The sequence below is a fragment of the Palaemon carinicauda genome, chromosome 7 (assembly GCF_036898095.1).
Source record: "Palaemon carinicauda isolate YSFRI2023 chromosome 7, ASM3689809v2, whole genome shotgun sequence".
Taxonomy (NCBI): Eukaryota; Metazoa; Arthropoda; class Malacostraca; order Decapoda; family Palaemonidae; genus Palaemon; species Palaemon carinicauda.
Window position 1 is genome coordinate 28,419,084 of NC_090731.1, and position 10,082 is coordinate 28,429,165.

At 35.7% G+C, this 10,082-nt stretch overlaps 1 long non-coding RNA gene across 1 annotated transcript; it reads right to left on the reverse strand.

Moving 5' to 3' along the window:
- Nucleotides 1–1,097: 1,097 nt before the first annotated feature.
- LOC137643542 (uncharacterized) lies at nt 1,098–2,035 on the reverse strand. The gene is made up of 2 exons (XR_011044998.1): nt 1,653–2,035; nt 1,098–1,338 (listed from the first exon to the last, which is right to left on the reverse strand). It is a non-coding gene; the product is annotated as an uncharacterized lncRNA (long non-coding RNA).
- Between the last annotated feature and the right edge of the window lie 8,047 nt (nt 2,036–10,082).

The following is a 10,082-nucleotide window of genomic DNA, read 5'->3' on the forward strand; positions in this document are numbered from 1 at the left end:
ATACACTGCTAGGTCATCATCAAGCAGATCGGTGGATATAACTGCTAAGGAAGGAAACTGTGCAAACTCTCGTCTTCCAAGGTTCAACCAGAACAGCTTGAGTTTCTCTTTAAATGTAGTAATTGCCTCCTTGCAGGAAAACATGGTGGAGTTATTTCCTTGAAGCTCTTTGTTCAGAACATTTAGCTTTTCAAATATGTCAGACAGGTAGAAGATGTCACTCTTTGCATCAACAAGTTTCTGCCCAAGTTCTGTCCCACTAAAGAAAGAGATAACACTGTCCCAAAGTGCAACAAAACGGTTCAGGCAATTACCTTTAGAAAGCCACCTGACTTCTGTGTGCAACACAAGTTTTTCAAATTCTTCATTGTTCTTTTCACATAATTGCTGAAAGAGGCGATCTTTCAGTGCACTACTTTTTATCAAGTTGACAGCCTTGATAACATGCCCAAGTGCTTCATGAAGACGTCCTGCTAGGTTTTTGGCAACCAGGTGCTGCCGGTGAACAACACAGTGCACACAAACGACATTAGGAACAGCTTTTTTTAAGTAAGCACTGAATCCCCGATACCTTCCTATCATAGCAGCAGCGCCATCTGTTGCACAAGCCACAATGTTCTTGAGTGGAATGTTGTTCTCCTCAAAATAGACCTCAAGTTTTTTGAAGATGGATTCTCCTTTAGTGTCAGTCGTTAATTTCAATGCGAAAAGCATTTCTTGACATATTTCATCTACATCAAGAAACCTCACAAATGCCATCAAAAGAGCAGAATTATCAGGTAAAGTTGATTCGTCGAGTTGAAGCGAGAAATCATTCACCTGCAGTTTTGAGATTAATTGGTTTTCAACATCAGCTGCCATCTCATCAATACGGCGTGATACTGAGGAGTTGCTCAGAGGAATAACACTAGTTACCTCTTGCGGACTCTGATTCATGACTGTTGAAAGCACTACAGCCACTGCCGGCATGATCAGAGATTCACCGATAGTATGAGGCTTACCTGCTTTTGCAATCAAATTTGCTATCTTGTAAGAAGCCAATATCCCTCTGTCTACTTTTGCCACTTTTTGGGTAAACATATGATTCACTGTCATCCTTCCTTGGAACTCATCACGTAATTTCTTGAAGAAATCTAGCGGCTTGTCTTTCTTGTCTTTATGTGCAGTCTCCAGATGCTTTTTCAGTTTGCTGGGACGCATACTTTCATTTGAGAGTGAGGTCATACACAGCAGGCACATAGGCATTGTAGTATTTTGTGGAGATTCAATGAATCCAAAAGCAAGATATTCGACAGAATACTGTCTGCATTTTTTCTTAGCTGGACTGGTCATGCTTATCTAAAATAAAAAACAAACAAAACTCATTAAAACTCAGTACCACTATTATTGTCTGGGAAATCATTGCCCTCCACATATTGAAACAAGCAAATAAAAAAGCAAAAGTTATTAGCCATAAAAGATACTCTTACCCCTCCCTCAATAACAAATAAAGTGAATAGATAAATAAAATTCATGACAAGTATGTGTGTGTGTACTGAGTGTACATGAAAGAGACTGTGTATGTAAGTATAAATGTATGTTTGTACACTGTATGTAAGTATAAATGTATGTATGTACATACGTATGTGGATATAAAGTTATCTTTCACAAACCTCTTTGGTAGAACTTAAATCAAGTCTCTTCCTCGCAAGTCTATGTTAAACTGAAAGACGGATCTATTATTGAAGAAGAAACAATATAACGGTTATATTATAACCCATATACCGTTGCTGTTAAAATTGTTTATAAACATCTTAATGGTTGTCGTTCGGAAGTTTACCAGTCAGCATAATCTTTGATAGTTCAGTCTTTTACCACTCTGCCTGCTAGAGAGAGAGAGAGAGAGAGAGAGAGAGAGAGAGAGAGAGAGAGAGAGAGAGAGAGAGAGAGAGAAAGAGAGAGAGAGTTAATGGTTTTTGTCAAGGGTCATAGTTCAGCCTTTTACCACTCTGCCAGCTAGAGAGAGAGAGAGAGTGAAGAGATTATTGAATATTTCACTGTCTGCAAAAATTACCTGGTATATTGAATTGAATGATGTTCAAACTAAACAAGCATATTAATGATTTATTTCAAAATATTACACATTTATATATTTTGTGGGTCCTAAATTTTCTGTGGCCCCCCATGGCCCCCCATTTTTCAAATTTTGCCTTGTGGCCCCTGAAAAAATCTCATGGCCCCCAAGGGGGCCATATGGCCCACGTTGAGAAACACTGCACTAGTGTATGGACCTCGTCAAAACTGACGGCTGAATGTTTAAATAGTTATGTACATACGCACCCCCTCTCCTCATATATATTGGAATTATTGATATTAAATGTCATCAATAGGGGTATTACCATCCTCATCATCACTTCATAGATGTTAATAAGCAAACTTCGTCAAGCCATACATTAAGATCATCCAATTGCTACCTCTTCACCATCATCTTTAATCCCCACATGGTTATATCTTTCTACCCCCATCCCCACGTTTGAGGGTTAAGAAGTTTTTTAGTAAATGAAAAACAAAAAAAAACAAACAAAATACTCAGATGACAATATTTTATACAGTTTGCTTTCCAGGTGTTTAAAATTATATCAAAACTATAAATAACGAAGTAAATATGCGAAAGGCTGATTGAACAAATATCGAGAGTAATGGATTTCTTGAAGAGCTTACCGGGGAACACTTTTAAGGTGTTGGACATCAGGACATGAAACGACAAATAAAATCGTAATAATACGAATATTCAATGCTAAGGAAATATTTCCTTTTGCCTTGGGAAGGGTGAAGCCAGCTAGACTCTGACCTTTGAGCATTGAGCAATCGTCACCAGAGAAGGGGGTTCACTTGGAAGTGAGCGACTTGCCCAGATAATTTGATTGATTGATTGATTAGGAGTTTTTTGTCACCATGATATCTAAGGTTATTGACGGTGAACCAGATAATTTGAGTAAACAATGTGTTTATAGTTTAATCTTTTATACCCTACATCCTATATACCACATCATCACTATAATAATGCACCAACAAACTTGCATTGCATGTCATTTGACATCTTTTATTGTCACTAATCACTTCTGAAACAATATAGATTATGTTAACTGATGATGCATTTTAAATCGCCAACCTTAAACTAATATAATTGATATAGCAAATAATACTACTTTCTCTAAGAGAGCCAGAGCCAAATAGTCCGTGACAAAAGCTGACCCCAACCACACCGAGCTACGTGGCTCATGATCGAAATCAAAGGAAAACACTGAAATCAACAACTAAACCTATAAACCTCATTACCTTCGAAATTTTGAACAAAGGCCACTTATTAATAATTGGTGACCCAATAGGTGCTATTTGAGAGAGAGAGAGAGAGAGAGAGAGAGAGAGAGAGAGAGAGAGAGAGAGAGAGAGAGAGAGAGAGAGAGAGAGAAACTGCCTAAGGAAATGCAAACGAAGGATATTTCCGTGTTATGAAGATTAATATGAATAGTCAGTTCCAATATTATTCAAGAAATAAGATAGGAAATTTCAAATAAAAAGTTATGATAAAATCTTTTGATGAATTAGTTTCGAAATAATATTAGATTACATTTCTTTAAAGAATAGAAAAGTTATCTCTCTTCATTGCATTTCTTTGAGTGATATCGGTAATTTCCCTCCTCCTCACATTCGAACCATCCTAATGATGTCTAGGTTGTTTAACGTCGGTCACCTTTCAGGGCAAGAGGGGCATGATCTCTCCAAGTCAGGTCTGGCCAGGCGACACCGGTTTTGTTTCTGGGTGTACATTCATGCAAGAGAACTTTACCCCACTTCAGTGAAAGACTATGGTACAGAGGCTAAGGGACCACGCAAGGCTAGAAAACAATGGTTTCATTTTGGAATGTTATTCTCCAATACGTTTTCCATGACGAGGCAAATAGAGTTCATAATTGGATGATGAATTAAAAACTTTAACTTTCAGTATCGACTTTTTCATAGTGCATGAAATTATGCGAGATCTTAATTAATATTCACGTGGTAGAAAGGTATAAATTCTGAGCTGATAAAATGATGAAAAAAGTAAATTTTGTATCAATTGTATTTTCTTTTTACTGAAATTTGTCTAAAAGGTGGACTACTTTTGAGTATTGATAGCAAAAAATACTATCAAATTAATAATAACTATACACGCAAATATCCATACATACATATATATATATATATATATATATATATATATATATATATATATATATATATATATATATATATGGACACACGCACACACATACACACACACACACACATATATATATATATATATACATGTATATATGTATGTATGTATGTTTGTATGTATGTATGTATGTATGTATGTGGAATACTTTTCCACTTGCTCCACTAGTTTGTCAAAAGTAATGAAATACAAATCACATATTCCCGTTCAGTATCATTATAGTTTAACCAAATTTCTGTGCAACGTTAATTTTGTTCTTTATTTTATCATCTGACAGATTTTTATATTTGCATTTGACTCAAGTCTACAACATCTTACTTCATTAATAACTAATTTAGACTTTTGGTGGCCTATTGGAAACGTCCCTTTTTGTTGTCTCGCTCAAGCTCGATATTTTCTTGTAGTGTCTGCAACCTCACCATCCTTGTAAGCTAAGGATGAGGGTTTGGGGGATCCTATAGGTCGACCTGCTGAGTCATAAGCAGCCATTGCCTGGTACTACCTTATCCTAGCTTGGGTGGAGAAGAGGTTTGGGCGTTGATCGTATGTATGGATGGTCAGTTTCTAGGGCATTGTCCTGCTAGGGCATTGTCACTGTCCCTTGACTCTGCCTATCATGATCAGCCTTTAAACTTTAAACCTTTAATCTTTATGGATTCAAGGGCGAGTCTCTCTCTCTCTCTCTCTCTCTCTCTCTCTCTCTCTCTCTCTCTCTCAGCTAGTCTATGTACTCTCAAAAAAACAACTAAATTCTTATTTTGAACAAATAGGTACAACAACCAAGAGGGACAAAAAAAATCATGCCAATAAAAACTCCGTGAATAAATCTTCCCTAAAGAATAAAACTAAAAGAAAAAAAACAAGGATAAAAGAGTAGAAAATGGCTAGCTGATAAACGAGGGTTGTTTGAAGGGACTTTCGTTGTGTTTACCTGTTGCTGTCAGTTGATGGAACCTTCTGTTTCCGGCTCTGCGTGATGAAGGATTAAAATCACTTTCAATAAAATCAGACAATGAGTTTTTTTCAGTCTACGTTTTAAGTAATTTTTCCCCCAAAATAGTAAGATTTTGACAAGTAAAAAAAGCAACAAAATAACAGAAAGTCATTATTATTATTATTATTATTATTATTATTATTATTATTATTATTACAAGCTACGCAATACCCCTAGTTGGAAAAGCAGGGCTCCAAGGGCTCCAACAGGAAAAAATAGCCCAATGAGGAAAGGAAACAAACAAACAAATAAACTACAAGAGAGGAATAAACACTCAAAATAAAAGATTTCCAAAACAGCAACAACATTAAATTAGATCCTTCGCATATAAACTACAAAAACATTAAAAAAGAAACAAGAGGAAGAGAAATAAGATAGAACAGTATGCCCGAGAGTAACCCCAAGAAAGAGAAATGAAGATTATAATAAAAACGGAGAAAAATCACAAGCCTATATTGGTAAAAAACTTATGGTGCAAAATATGCTAGAAAGTAAATTCAACCCCCCCCAAGTACTATAATAACTATAAAAAACAGGAGAAAAAAATTAAAACGTTGAAAACATAGACTTATCTTGGTTTTTAAAAATTAGCATATATGATGCAAAATATATTAGAAAATAAATCCACACGAGAAAAAAAAAACTCACTATCGTAACCACAAAAAAAAAGACGAAAATAAAAAACGCTGAAAACAATCATAGGCTTATCTTGCTTTGAAAAAATATGAATTTCCACATATAGTGCAAAATATGCTAGAAAATAAAGTTAAATGAGAAAAAACTACTATAATAACCAGTAAAAGCAGCAGCAAAAAAGTTAAAACAAAAGAAAACATAGGCCTACCTTGGAAAAAAAAACATTATGAATTCACACAATGTTACACAATATGCTAGCAAATAAATCCACGCAAGAAAAAAAAAAACTACTATAATAACCACAAAAAACAGCAGCAAAAAACAAAAGAGAGAGAAAAACTATCACTTGGTACATGGGTGGTCGCAGTAAAGCACTTACCCGTGACAAATGGGATCCAATATGGGATGGGAAAATCTACGGGCTTCTGATACCAGATTTGACTCGGGGCTTTGGACGAGAACCCCGAAATGGAGTTGCCTTTACCATTATATCTTGTATATAGCCGTTTTTAGCATAAATCTTTTATGCAACAGACTGCCAGTGAAAGCTGATTTCTCTTTATTTTTATATTCTGAACTTGTTTGGACATTCAAAAGGGTGCTTTCGCTAAAATGTTTGTGGGATATATTGGTTTTAATAAAGGCATTCCTGAAAGCAAAAAGCTTTTTTTTACAATGTCGGCGTTTATTAAACGTAATTTTTTAAACCTAAAAAACAGGTTAGCGAAAAAGGCTTCTAAATTAAAAGCGTATGAAACATCACCTTCAAATAAATACATATATTTATCCATGGTGTAAAAGGGGTTCAACGGGCTGTTAATGAGTCTTAGGTGAATATGTACGAAGCAGTTATTATTGTGATTTTTTTTTTCTGCACCGAGGGTTTCATCCAAAGTCCAGCCATTGAAGAATTAATGTGGCAATATCTTGTGTTCTTCTACTCCGGGGATACTCATTAGAGGGAACGGCCCATTGACCATATATAAAAATGCATATGTATTTTATGTGCATTATATATATATACATATATATATATATATATATATGTATATATATATATATATATATATATATATATATATATATATATATATATATATATATATATATACAGTATATATATATATATATATATATATATATATATATATATATATATTCATGCATATATATACATATATACATTCTTATACATATATTTTCATATTTATACATGTACATGTATGTATTAATATATATGTATTATATACAATTACACACACACACACACACACATATATATATATATATATATATATATGATGTGTATAAAAATGTGAATAGATAATGTCTACACATGCAGTACATTTGTGTCCAACTGACAATTTGAAATCCGAAAAAATAATATCTATATAACAAGAAAAAAAAGTCCCCCAAATGCAAATGAAGGTGACATCTCCTTTGGTAGGAACAGCCAAAGTTGGAAAACCGCCCGTGCTCTGCAACATCATCGGTACTTCGTCAGAGTTCCCCCCCCCCCTTCAGAGTTCCCCTACAACGCCCCCCCCCCCCATTACTTTCCAGCACTTTAAAAGTTGGATCGGTAAATGGAAGAAGCGCGTTTCATCTTCTCCCAGCAATTTTCTGTAATTACGTAGAAATCTTTGACGTAGTTTTCAAACCGTATTTTCGAGGTTTTTCTTTTTTTTTTTAGTTCCTTCTAGAGCGTTTCAACTGATCTTATATCGAATCTTTTGTGGTATACATTCCTTCATATACTGTAGTAGTATTTTCTTTATCAGGATTTATACATCATAAATTTTTTTTTTCTAAAGCGTTTCAAATTATTTAAAGGTACATAAGTAACATAGATTATTTTCACTTTTATTGATTCCTCTGTGGTATATTTTCCTTCATATGGTAGTATTTTCTTTATTAGGATTTATATATCAATAATCATGATTGAAGAGTACCGTTTGTTTCAAAAGTTCAAGCTTTCGTTGATTTTCTTTATGTTGAACAGGCGTACATAAGGATCTTTTTTATAGTTTATATATGCAAAATCTATCTTAATGTTGTTACCATTCTTAGAGGGTTTTTTTTTTTTAATTGTTCATTACTTTTCTTGCATTTTACTTATATCCTTATTTCCTTTTCTCACTGGGCTGTTTTTCCCAGTCGGAGCCCTGGGACTTCTAGCATTTTGCTTTACCCACTAGAGCTGTAGCTTAGCTAATGATGATAATAGTAACAACAATAATAATAATAGAAATTAAAATAATAATAATAATAATAATAATAATAATAATAATAATAATAATAATAATAATAAACGGATTTTGAGCGAAGCGAAAAATCTATTTTTGGGTGAGATGGCCATGTCGTCCTGATGGAAGTTCCTAAAGGGTAGCTTCCTTGGGTATATATAACTACGGCGATATTCCCAGAGAATTTACCTTAAGGTACCCAGAATTCTAATTCCTGGAGCGAATATCCCTAATAAAAGAACCAGGGATATCGCGAAATATCAGAGGACGTATTCTTGACACGCCACATAGCAATCTGCACCCCTAACAGAGTTAACACTTCGAAGGGGTCAATTGGCAAGAAAACGAAAACGAGAAAGAAAGGAGAGCCGCTCGAAAGGTATCTCTCCTCTCCCGTTTCGTAAGCGTGCATTGCGCCGCTCACGGCGCCATCTGTATTCCTTGTAGCGATACACGAGGTGCTACAGATACTGTATGTAGGGAGGGGACCTACAGCCCTTTAAAAGAAAGGGAAGGGTGGGTCCATCAGGACGACATGGCCATCTCACCCAAAAATAGATTTTTCGCTTCGCTCAAAATCCGTTTTTTGGGCTCAAGCCATGTCGTCCTGATGGAAGTATACCAGAGCATTACTCTATCTGTGGATTCTCAAAAATGTGCCGTACTCCCCGAAGGTAATTCCCGGCCAACTAGACCTAGAGACCTAAGATGTTACCGTCATACATCTTTTCAACTAACCATAGACCATGTTAGTGCTTCCTGCCCCCTACAGGGAAGAGTCCTACTAGACTCTGGAAAAGTCTCGAAGAGTACATATACCTATGTATGAATAACAGACAAGCCAATATAGTGGTCTCACCCTATATCATGTAAAGCATAGTTTGTAAAGAACCACTGAGTCAATATGAAATATCGACCAGTTCTCCGTTCAATACTGGATTGGACAAAGGTTTATATCCGAGTAGGCGGAAAACTTTCATATCCGCCACCGTCCCCTTAGGGCATGGAGTCCTCCCGCCAAGGGAAAGCATAAACCAATGCAAAGAATGCTTGCATAAAGGAACAATCTATGAGAATTATCCCAGATAAATATACATAGAACGTAATGCAAAATTATATAAAATAAATTGACACAGGTGAAGGAGACGCAAGGTTCACAAGAACTAGTTTATTGACAAACAATAAATAAAACAGGTTAAACAACCCTTATATATATATATAAGAGGAGGATAACCAACAAATAAGCATAAGCATGATAGTAAACAGAAACTTGTTTATCTGAAAGAAAAACATTAGCGCCACTTTTAACATACTGAGGTATCAAAATCATAAAAGTCTGTATTACTAATCAGTTACATTAGCGTTGGAAACGCTCGGCACACATGTCTGCACTTATGCTAGGTTCACCTTTGAAAGTGGAACAGTCAATGTGGGCAACCCAGTGCCCTAACACTTAGTTTGTAGAACAGTTCGTAACTACACACTCACCCCGGAATTAATCGTCCCAATTAAATCCACTGTTCCTCGCAGAGTTAAACAGCAGGGTTAGCGACACTACCCACTGTTACCACAGACCTCTTTAGTTGCTCCACTTGCTTTGCATAGTGACGAAAGAACACTCTGGAAGACTTCCAGCCAGTGTATGAACGAAGATGTTCAAAATCCATACAATTAAAGAAATTTAAGGATGAGGCAACTTTCCTCGGATCGTGACCTGCGGGTGTACTGTCTGGATTCGCTCTGTGAATAAAATAGGTGATTTTTGCCCTAAGTTGTTTCAGTGATAAATTTGAGCCTAATGTTTCTTCCCTGAATAGTTGACCACCCCTGAAGTCTGAAGTTCTACGAAGATAGACCTTTAGGCATTCCACTGGACATAGAGATGCATCTTCTTTCAGAGGGCAGACTCTCCAGGGACCCCACCTGTTGGTGGGTATCTCGTTCTTGGCGAGAAACGTAGGATCCA